Raw genomic sequence first — 9,319 nt, 5'->3', positions numbered from 1 at the left:
GATGTGTCTGTGAGACAATTCCTAAGAGAGTCACTCATGAGTGAATGGAGGGGTTTAAGTCCATGAGAGAAACTCCCTGTTTTCCTTTGAGGAACCATAAAGTTAGTGTGTCGGCCTCATATGGAGACACTGGGGTGAATAATGAATGCACAGGTGGTGGCTATAAATGTTGGAAAGGGAGGCTATCAAATGCAGAGATGGGATTACATTGAAAGCACATTTCTAGGCAAATCCTCATGGTGTTTGTTTAATGACTATGCTATCTCCAGAGCTATAGGCTTTCAGAGCATAATAATTATGTTACAGGCCAGACTTGCAGCTTCTCTTGTCTCAGACTCTGCCTCAGGCAGGGACCCAAGCAACTCCTAGTGGAAGCCGTCAGCAGCCACTTGCACACCCCCTCCACTCCACCACGTCACTACCGCCAGAGAGCAAGGGCCTTCAGGATACTGCCTTATTCCGTGGACCCTGTCACAGCTTTCATCTGTGGTTTTACACAGAGGCAGCCCTCAACAAATGTTGAGTAAATGAATGAAAGGTGGGAAGGTTCCCCCAAAAGACCTAATGGAGAGAGAGTCTAATGTTAGTTGTTCAGTTGTGTCCGACTCTTTTCCACACCATCATGGACTGCAGCTAGCCAGGCCCCTCTATCCATGGGGATTCTCTAGGCAAGAATACTGGAGTGGATTGCCATTCCTTTCTCCAGGGGATCTTCCTGGCCCAGGAATTGAACCTGGATCTCCTGCATTGCAGGCAGACTGTTTACCATCTGAGCCACCCAGGGAAGCCCCAAAAGTCCTAATCACTCTCAATAATAGCTAACAGATCAATGCTGTACAAAGCTATTTGATCCTTTTTTGAATTTGTTTCATACTTTCAGCCTGTATAAATATGGATAATTAGCGATGGAATGCTTCTGTTCATTTGTTCTAAATAGTTCATTCTTGCTATGAAGCATTTCCTAAAGGAACCCTGGGTCAGATGGGAGAGGTGGCAGATGCATAAATGTAAATTATAAAGCAGAATGTAAATTAAAAGAAAAAAAACACCACGGACATTTAAAGGAGAGGATGTTCTATTCGCATTTTTTAAAGGAATCTCCACACTGTTCTCCATAGTGGCTGTACTAGTTTGCATTCCCACCAACAGTGTAAGAGGGTTCCCTTTTCCTTGGGGCTGGTGCACGGGGATGATCCAGAGAGATGATATGGGGTGGGAGGTGAAAGGGGGGTTCAGGACTGGGAACTCATGTACACCCGTGGCTGATTCATGTCAATGAATGGCAAAACCAATACAGTATTGTAAAGCAAAATAAAAATAAAAAAATAAAGGAGAGGATGACTTCCAGGGAAATGGAACTGTTTCAAGGACTGAGTGTTATTTGTGTTAGATCTTTAAGGAGTTATAAGATCTTGAGTAACAGAAAAAATAAAAGGAGGAAGATGGCCAAGTATAAAACCTGAGCAAGGCATGAAAGTAGAAAGTAAAAACACATTCCGAAAGCAACTAGTTAGATTAAATGTAGACCAGTTAGATAAATTAGATTAAAGGTAGGCTAGGGATTGTAGGAGTTAAGGCAGAAACACAGGTTGAAGTTTAATTGTGAAGAGTTTTATTTACTACCAAATTATGTAAGTCATAATATTTTAGCAAGGAAGACCAGGATCAAAGTTTAGGAATACTAATCTGAAAATTGAATTAGGAAGGAAAACATCTGCACTTCAGGGCTCTCACTAGAAGACTACTTGCCCTGCTTTGGAAAGTGTAGTAGGGGACCAGAAGTTTTGGCACCTGGGAACTTGCTACAAATGTGGACTCTTTGGCTGTCCCAGACCTACAGAATCCAAATCTGCACGTGCATTAAAATATAGACCAACTCATCCAAGGAGGGCAGAGAAGAGCCTGAACACAGGAGGCTGCTCAAAAATGACAGGGAGGCGATAGGGAAGAGAGATGTGGGGAGGCAACGCACCTCAGGACAGCCAGGACATCTGAAACTTTGCACTGGTACTGAGAGGATGGTGGGGTCATGTTGAGGAATGTCAGGAGGAAAAGAATGCAGGGTGCATGAGATGACAGGAAAGGAGAAAACCTGCCTTCACATCTAGAAGTCAAGGAGCCTGCAGGGAGAATCCAAGTAGAGATGCCCAGAAGGCATTTAGAGAAGTAGATTAGATCACAGGCAAAGTCCTCTTGAACTTTGCCTCAGTACCAAAAACATTCAAATAAGAAATGTAATAAAACACCTAAAGTGCTGGCATTGAAAAAGATTTCACAACTCAAAGGAAACACGAGTTATCTAGTTGAATCTTCTCCTATGAGAGTAGGAATTGTGAGCCCAGGAAGGGAAAGTGACTTTGATAGGTGACTCAGAAAAAAAAAAAAAAACCTCAGCTAAATAGTCAGGGAGTTATGTGATTCCCAACACAGGGCTATTCCACTTCACTATTATTCTAGTAATAGAGGCCTTGGGAACTAGGAATAGAGGAACTGGGCTCAAGGAAGTTATGCTAGAAATCATGAAAGAATCAATGGAAGTCTTAGAAAATGGCTTAGCAAGTAAACTTCAGGAATTTTATAAATAAGTCTCTTTGCATGGTCCATAAACCTGGATCAGGTTTCAGGGTTATTTCAGAATATACTTAGTATTGGCATAGCAAGACCAGTTCTAATCTGGAATGTTTTTTATATGACAACCATATTAACTAGCATTTTTATAGACTCACTATGCGCCAGGCACTTTTCCAAGTACCTCACATATATATTAGCTCACTTACTACAACAACTAGCATGAAAGAGGCACTAATCATTTTCCACATGAAGAAACTGAGGCGTGAATAAAACAAATAACCTACCTGATGTCACATTGCTAGTTATTGGTAGAGCTAGGATTTAAACAGGCAATAATTTTTTATTTTTGTATTGGAAGGTTAGCCATATGTATTTTTCCTCCTTTTCATGTAAAATGATAGATCTCTCTGTGAGAATCAGTTCTAACGCTGCCCAGAGACTGTTGAGCTAACAGAAGTGCTTGGCTTAGGGTAATGCATTAGTCTATATTCTCTTTGACTAATCCTCGTGCAGTTTTGATCTAACACTGGCTTCTAGCCAATGATTTTAGTCCACTTCCATATCCTTTTTAATGCTTTTCAGTCTCATTATCTTTAGGTCATGTCTAATGACCATCCTAATGAATTTGCCTCTCAATGTCTTTTAGTAATAGGAGGCAAGAAAAGACACTGCTTCTATTGTTTTCAAAAGATGAAGCCTTCTTACTGGGTTTTCTCTTTTCAGCTTTGGGTCTGGGGTATTTGTCCAATGGAGTTCTGTTTCCTTAGATAGAAACCAGGGGCACTGGCTAAGGTTAGCTTCCTTTCTCCATCCAGAGGAAGATGCTTCCAGTAGGCCACCTACACCTCCTTTGGAGCATCATTTGGGAAAACGTGCTCTGATTGTGTTTCCCTTGGAAGACGCTGGCACAGCTCCTCTGAAATAAATCCTCCCAGCTGGAGGGAGCCTGGGCTGAGGGCGGGGTACAGAGGCAGAGGCTGTCTTATGGAGACCTTCATTAATGGCCTTATGAGTTGCCCTGATTTTTCCACATGTCTGACCAAGTCAATTTCCTGTCTTAGATCTCTTTTCTTCTTGTCAAATCCCAACTTTTCTGCTTTTCATTCTTGGCCTGGCTGGAAGGGTGATTAATTTTAATTTTTTTTTTTTTTTTTTGGTTGAAATGTACCAAGTGTTTGTCTTCTGGAATGGAGTCAAAAGTAGTGTCAGAGAAGGGCTCAAAGTTAAATCTTCTCCAAATGATAAAACTGAAAGTCTGTTTTCTGTCCTCCTTCCCTCTCAGTTCTTTTCTTCCCATGAAAAGAATTTTTAATATAAGTTTTAAAATTTACATACAATAAAATCAGCCTTTTAAATGTATGATTCTATGAATTTTAACAAATGTGTAAAGGCATGTAATTGTCATCATAATCAGTTCTTTTCTTTTTTTTAAAATCCAACTCACTGAACAAAATATTAAGTAAACATGTTAATACTTCGTATAACTCAGTTGAACTATTATTGGCACAAAACGAGGTGACTTTTTTCCTAAAGAGGATTATATTATTCATCAAGACATTTTAAACATTGTAGTGCTTTGTTTATCTCTAAGAGAAACTTCCAGTTCTTGAATATACAAATATAAATGAACAAGATCAACATTTTCATGGTCTAATACAATTGATTCTACCAAGTGTATCTTTAAATTTCTTTCGTCCCTTTGGACTAGCATGAATAATGTTTTGATGGTTTATCTTAAAAAATCTTGATTTTATTACTTCATTTGAGCAGTTATTTATTTAGGGCTGGATAAATAAATGATATCTGGTTGAGAAATGATATTTACATTTCAAAGTGGAGAGAAATGTTGTGAAAACATAATAAGCAGAGGGACACAAATGGAGTCAAGTTTGACTATCACTTCAAATCACAATTTCCAGATTTGGGGAAAAGCCATAATCATGGGAGAAAGTGGCTAAAGGGGACAATCTGTCTGCAGCTCTGTGTTCAGAGCCAAAAATATAAGAAGAAAAGAAAAGAATCTAATTAATGGAGAAGAGGTAATAGTAGGTTCAAGCTGTGGCTGCGCGGGCGCAGGAGGGCCTAGAGGAGATATCCCACCTTGAAGGTCAGGAAGGGCGGTGGTGTGGAGATACCCCTCATCCAAGGTAAGGAGCAGCGGCTGCACTTTGCTGGAGCAGCCATGAAGAGATACCCCACACCCAAGGTAACAGAAACCCAAGTAAGATGATAGGTGTTGCCAGAGGGCATCAGAGGGCAGACACACTGAAACCATACTCACAAAAAACTAGTCAATCTAATCATACTAGGACCACACACTTGTCTAACTCAATGAAACTAGGCCATGCCTGCAGGGCAACCCAAGACAGGTGGGTCATGGTGGAGAAGTCTGACAGAACGTGGTCCACTGGAGAAGGGAATGGCAAACCACTTCAGTATTCTTGCCTTAAGAACCCCATGAACAGTATGAAAAGGCAAAATGATAGGATACTGAAAGAGGAACTCCCCAGGTCGGTAGGTGCCCAGTATGCTACTGGAGATCAGTGGAGAAATAACTCCAGAAAGAATGAAGGGATGGAGCCAAAGCAAAAACAAAATCCAGCTGTGGATGTGACTGGTGATGGAAGCAAAGTTCAATGCTGTAAAGAGCAATACTGCATAGGAACCTGGAATGTCAGGTCCATGAATCAAGGCAAATTGGAAGTGGTCAAACAAGAGATGGCAAGAGTGAACATCGACATTCTAGGAATCAGAGAACTAAAATGGACTTCAAAGGGTGAATTTAACTCAGATGACCATTATATCTACTACTGTGGGCAGGAATCCCTCAGAAGAAATGGAGTAGCCATCATAGCCAACAAAAGAGTCCGAAATGCAGTACTTGGATGCAGTCTCAAAAACGACAGAATGATCTCTGTTTGTTTCCAAGGCAAACCATTCAATATCACAGTAATCCAACTCTATGCCCCAACCAGTAATGCTGAAGAAGCTGAAGTTGAACAATTCTATGAAGACCTACAAGACCTTTTAGAACTAACACCCAAAAAAGATGTTCTTTTCATTATAGGGGACTGGAATGCAAAAGTAGGAAGTCAAGAAACATCTGGAGTAACAGGCAAATTTGGCCTTGGAATGCAGAATGAAGCAGGGCAAAGACTAATAGAGTTTTGCCAAGAAAATGCACTGATCATAGCGAACACCATCTTCAAACAACACACGAGAAGACTCTACACATGGACATCACCAGATGGTCAACACCAAAATCAGATTGATTATATTCTTTGCAGCCAAAAATGGAGAAGCTCTATGCAGTTAACAAAAACAAGACCAGGAGCTGACTGCAGCTCAGATCATGAACTCCTTATTACCAAATTCAGACTTAAATTGAAGACAGTAGGGAAAACCACTAGACCATTCAGGTATGACCTAAATCAAATCCCTTATGATTATACAGTGGAATTGAGAAATGGGTTTAAGGGCCTAGATCTGATAGATAGAGTGCCTGATGAACTATGGAATGAGGTTCGTGACACTGTACAGGAGACCATCCCTATGGAAAAGAAATGAAAAAAAGCAAAATGGCTGTCTGGGGAGGCCTTACAAATAGCTGTGAAAAGAAGAGAAGCAAAAATCAAAGGAGAAAAGCAAAGATATAAGCATCTGAATGCAGAGTTCCAGAGAAGAGCAAGAAGAGATAAGAAAGCCTTCTCCAGCGATCAATGCAAAGAAATAGAGGAAAAGAACAGAATGGGAAAGACTAGAGATCTCTTCCAGCAAATCAGAGATACCAAGGGAACATTTCATGCAAAGATGGGCTTGATAAAGGACAGAAATGCTATGGACCTAACAGAAACAGAAGATATTAAGAAGAGGTGGCAAGAATACATAGAGGAACTGTACAAAAAAGATCTTCATGACCTGGATAATCACGATGGTGTGATCATTCACCTAGAACCAGACATCCTGGAATGTGAAGTCAAGTGGGCCTTAGGAAGCATCACTACGAACAAATCTAGTGGAGGTGATGGAATTCCAGTTGAGCTATTTCAAATCCTAAAAGATGATGCTGTGAAAGTGCTGCACTCAATATGCCAGCAAATTTGGAAAACTCAGCAGTGGCCACAGGACTGGAAAAGGTCAGTTTTCATTCCAATCCCAAAGAAAGGTAGTGCCAAAGAATGCTCAAACTACCGCACAACTGTACTCATCACGCATGCTAGTAAAGTAATGCTCAAAATTCTCCAAGCCAGGCTTCAGCAATACGTGAACCGTGAACTTCCAGATGTTCAAGCTGGTTTTAGAAAAGGCAGAAGAACCAGAGATCAAATTGCCAACATCTGCTGGATCATGGAAAAAGCAAGAGAATTCCAGAAAAACATCTATTTCTGTTTTATTGACTATGCCAAAGCCTTTGACTGCGTGGATCACAATAAACTGTGGAAAATTCTGAAAGAGAAGGGAATACCAGACCACCTGACCTGCCTCTTGAGAAATCTGTATGCAGGTCAGGAAGCAACAGTTAGAACTGGACATGGAACAACAGACTGGTTCCAAATAGGAAAAGGAGTACGTCAAGGCTGTATATTGTCACCCTGCTTATTTAACTTATACACAGAGTACATCATGAGAAACGCTGAACTGGAAGAAACACAAGCTGGAATCAAGATTGCCAGGAGAAATATCAATCACCTCAGATATGCAGATGACACCACCCTTATGGCAGAAAGTGAAGAGAAACTAAAAAGCCTCTTAATAAAAGTAAAAGAGGAGAGAGAAAAAGTTGGCTTAAAGCTCAACATTCAGAAAACAAAGATCATGGCATCTGGTCCCATCACTTCATGGCAAATAGATGGGGAAACAGTGGAAACAGTGTCAGACTTTATTTTCTTGGGCTCCAAAATCACTGCAGATGGTGACTGCAGCCATGAGATTAAAAGACGCTTACTCCTTGGAAGAAAAGTTATGACCAACCTAGATAGCATATTCAAAAGCAGAGACATTACTTTGCCGACTAAGGTCCATCTAGTCAAGGCTATGGTTTTTCCAGCAGTCATGTATGGATGTGAGAGTTGGACTGTGAAGAAGGCTGAGCGCTGAAGAATTGATGCTTTTGAACTGTGGTGTTGGAGAAGACTCTTGAGAGTCCCTTGGACTGCAAGGAGATCCAACCAGTCCATTCTAAAGGAGATCAGTCCTGGGATTTCTTTGGAGGAATGATGCTGAAGCTGAAGCTCCAGTACTTTGGCCACCTCATGTGAAGAGTTGACTCATTGGAAAGACTCTGATGCTTGGAGGGATTGGGGGCAGGAGGAGAACGGGCCAACAGAGGATGAGATGGCTGGATGGCATCACTGACTCGATGGGCGTGAGCCTGAGTGAACTCCGGGAGTTGGTGATGGACAGGGAGGCCTGGTGTGCTGCAATTCATGGGGTCGCAAAGAGTCGGACATGACTGAGCGACTGAACTGAACTGAATTGTATGATCCTGAATGACAAAACAGAGCAAACTCAATTTAGACAGTCTCAACTTTTAAATTCTTGAGTAAAAATGTTTTTTTCTTTTTATTGAAGAGGTTTTTCATACTCCATCCATTTCTCTGGCCTCTCATTCTTCAAGATGCAGCTGAAAGGAATCCTTCCCGAAAAGTCTTTCTCATTCCCCAGAGTGAAGCTGCTAGTCTTGGCTGTGTTCAGCTGAACAGCTCCTAGTGTGGGTGTGTGCTCAGTCACTCAGGTGTGTCCAACTCTGCAACCCTATGGACTGCAGCCTGCCAGGCTCCTCTGTCCATGAGATATTCCAGGCAAGAATACTGGAGTGGGTTGCCATTTCCTTCTCCAAGGGGATCTCCCTAACCCAGGGATCGAACCCATATCTCCTGCATCTCCTGAATTGGCAAGCAGATTTCTTACCACTGAGCCACCTGGGAAGCCTCAACAACTCCTACAGCACTGAACTTTCTGTGTCACAAATATCTGTTTTTAAGTCTGTCTTCCTCCTTCAGTTGTGAATTCCATGTCATATTCACCCCTATTTTGATAGGGGACTGGCAAGGAGCTCACTTGTTAATGAGTGAAAAGTAAATGGATAAATATCATTGAGCAGTTGGTTAAATGGTCAGTATTCATACCCATTCAGCACTGTTACCTAGCATAGCACTGTGCCAAAGATATAATGATGAACAAAAACACCCTGCTCTTTGCCCTCGGAGAACTTACAATCTGATGAGGGAATAAAAAATATCATCAATTTAGATAGGATGTTTTTCTTAATTGACATAATACATTTTAAATTAAGTCAGCTATTATAGTTCCATTATTATTTTTATTATACTATTAATATTTGGTATTACTGTGGTGAGACTTTAGTTTCAGCAAAGGGTTATTAACTATGACATCAACATAACTAGAAAATATGAGCAATTTTTTTGCACAGCAAAGGAAACCGTAAACAAGATTAAAAGACAACCCGCAGAATGGAAGAAAATATTTGCAAACAAAGCAACTGACAAAGGATTAATCTACAAAATGTACAAAAAGCTTATGCAGCTCAATATCAGAAAAACAAACAACTCAATTGAAAAAATGCACAGAAGGCCTAAAAAGACATTTTTCCAAAGAAGACATACAAATGGCCAATAAACACATGAAAAGATGCTCAACATCGCTCATTAGCAGAGGAACGAAAATCAAAACTACAATGAGGTATCACTTCACACCAGTCAGAATCAGTTCAGGTCAGTTACTCAGT

This window comes from Ovis aries, chromosome 1, assembly GCF_016772045.2.
Source record: "Ovis aries strain OAR_USU_Benz2616 breed Rambouillet chromosome 1, ARS-UI_Ramb_v3.0, whole genome shotgun sequence".
In the NCBI taxonomy this organism is placed as follows: domain Eukaryota; kingdom Metazoa; phylum Chordata; class Mammalia; order Artiodactyla; family Bovidae; genus Ovis; species Ovis aries.
Note: the sequence above shows the minus strand (reverse complement) of the source record.